The sequence below is a fragment of the Fundulus heteroclitus genome, chromosome 8 (assembly GCF_011125445.2).
Source record: "Fundulus heteroclitus isolate FHET01 chromosome 8, MU-UCD_Fhet_4.1, whole genome shotgun sequence".
NCBI classification, from domain to species: Eukaryota; Metazoa; Chordata; class Actinopteri; order Cyprinodontiformes; family Fundulidae; genus Fundulus; species Fundulus heteroclitus.
Genome location: NC_046368.1, coordinates 19,055,729 through 19,058,517, shown reverse-complemented (window position 1 = coordinate 19,058,517; position 2,789 = coordinate 19,055,729). Strand labels below are relative to the sequence as shown.

Genomic DNA, 2,789 nt, shown 5'->3' with positions numbered 1-2,789 from the left:
CTTGGCCCGAGGAAACGGGTGAAGAAGAACCATATTCTCATCACTGACCCTCTGGACTTCGACATATTCATTGGGCCTGACGCTGGGCGCATGCACACCCGAGGGTGCTCCCGTGCGGTCGATGCAGGCCGTGCTGATGTCACTCTGGGCCAGGAGGTGCTCATGGGCCGTCGTCTGGGTATGGAGTGGATGAGATGGCTTGTGGTTGAAGTTAGACTCCCAGTAATTTGATCTAAAGTCGTTTTTGGCACTGGAGGCAGGCTGAATGAAGTAAGATGGCAGGGAGTCTGGGGTGGACATGCTGTCAGAAAGGCAGGGTTTCCTCATCTCAGGGGGGTTTGGTTGATTCACCAGGCATAGGCTGTACTGGGGCAGTGGAGAACACAAAGAGGGCCAACTCTTCACTTTCTCGTTGGAAATATCAGGGCTGTGCACATTTTCATACTCCAAGTCTTCCTCGTGGGTTTTTGCATCCGTCTCACCGGCCGACCACCCTCCTGATCCGACTGCAGCTCATCTTCTTGTCACCTCCACCCTTGTCAATGAGCAGGGTGTGCTGTCACAGCTGCCCCGGCCAGAGGTCATTGTCACACGTGGAGGTCTCAGATTTGAGACTATCATCCTGAGGATCTTTGCCTCCCTCCATGATTAGTTTCTCGCTCCTCTGGAACATACACCTCTAGGTATGCCTCAAGAAAGTTCTCATAGCTGGATGTGGTCGGGGGGAAATCCGACACCATCAGCGTGCTGAAGATGTCCCCCAGACTTGCCGTTCTACCATACACAAAAAGTATCTGGTTACAAAAAGAGGTATTGAGTCAAACAGGTAAAGTTTCCAACATACCCTGTTCAAAATATTAGGCACAACTTCAATCAATGCAGGATCGGGGTTACCAGTTGAGAAGGTGTTTTATCAAATCCGTTGATTTTAGGTCCTGGCACCGGTGGCAGTAGGCAGTACTTCAACTAGCGCACACAGAAAGGCAGAAAGATCATAAATTCTATCTTCTGGTTTGCTGTAAAAGTCTAAAATGAACTGAGTATAAAATCGGAGGTACTTGATCATAAAACAAAATACAATAAATACGATATTTTTTCACTAAAATGGAAATAAATTTGAGCGCAATGTTTCATTGCTTCAACTAAGTCTTGTATTGCACAAAAGATTTAAAGGGGACATGTCATGCTTTTCAGTTCTTCCTTTTTACGTTGAAATCATTCAGTTGTGTGGTCTAATAAAGGGGAACTGCAATGCCATGGTATGATTTCCCTCATTATATTTACCCCCGCGTTCCCCATTTTTGCCCTGCTCTGAGGTGCGTCTGAGAGCAAAAACATTTTTGGTGCTGTCTCTTTAAAACTAAAGGAGCCGTTTAACACCCCACCCCCACTTCCAGGTCACAGAGTGTTCCACTTTACCCCGTTTGCATTTGGTGACCTAAATGCCTTTTCCTTTAGCTTGGACTACAAAATCACAGTGGAATAATTAAAATGGCGAAATTGTTTATCCTGAAGTCCACAACCTTGTTCATACAGCTCCGCAGCAAATACTGTGACATAATGCAAAAACGGAAATAGAGAACTTAGAAAACTGATGCAATCAACTGGGTTCCCTTATATAGGAAATGTTCGACCAATCTGTATAATCTGACCCAATCTGTATAATATGATTGAATTTGACTTTGTAAAGTGCCTTGAGATAACATGTTTCATGAATTGGCGCTATATAAATAAAAATTGAATTGAATTGAATTGAACTGCTCGAAAAATATGACCTAAAAAGAATACAAAGATAGTCTATGTACCTCCTGGACAGAATACATTCTAATTTTCTGCGTAACTAGAGATTTTCAAGTACAACATCTAATGTGTTTTTGGGCTAAAAAAGTTAATTTTGCATATGTCTGTTTAAATGTCTGCATATCAATCTTTAAACTAGTACTGAACTGTTGTGACTCTGCAGTGAAAATCAGTGCAGAAAACCAACGGACTTCTGTTCTCATCAGTTGTATCAATTAGTGCCACTTCACTTCGTCACTTTAATAAAGATCCACTCAGTTTACCAGGAGAAATGTAAATTTGCTGAGCAACACAGACAAGTGGACCTACTGATAAATAGCTGTTTATCAACTGAGTTTGCTTAAATAAGCTCTCACTTTGACAAGAGTGTATGTGTGATTTGTTCTTCTGCTGTTACATATTACATATTACATTTACAGAAATGGAATGAATTTATGGATTCTGTGCTAAAATGAAACAGAATAATGGATTTAAATGCAATCCAAATTTAGTTTGCTATAAGAGAAATTTAAATAAATACGTATAAATGAGATGCGGGAATAAAGTTGACCGTTTAGTCTTTCAGTTTATTGCTGTGCCTGGATAATAAACACAGAAAATGAAATTGTCCCAGGGCTTAGTTTTTGCACACAAAATTTAATAATTAATTTAACGTGTAAACTCACAAATATATTAAAAAATGCATTTGCTTTTCTTTCAAACAATTTATAAATTTACATTTGAGCATTTTTTATGTAAAGAAATATTATATTTCATTTTATTTCTTTGTTTATTTCTTGATAACTACTCAGTCGCCCATTTTTAGACTGTCGCTTTCTTTGTTTTAACATTTAAGGTCAATCAAACGATAAATCAGCAGTGACTGGGTGGTTTATATGCACAAGTAAGAACCGCACTAGCCTCTCTGACATGTCCTACCAATATAGGTATATCAAAAGATATAAATCTATACAATATCTAACTCCACATGATCAATTATACATGTTTAC

The 2,789-nt window shown here is 39.7% G+C and overlaps 1 pseudogene; it reads right to left on the bottom strand.

Annotated features, from left to right (window-relative positions):
* The window catches only part of LOC118564020, a 3,560-nt pseudogene extending 2,261 nt beyond the window's left edge, over positions 1-1,299 (bottom strand).
* Positions 1,300-2,789: the final 1,490 nt, after the last annotated feature.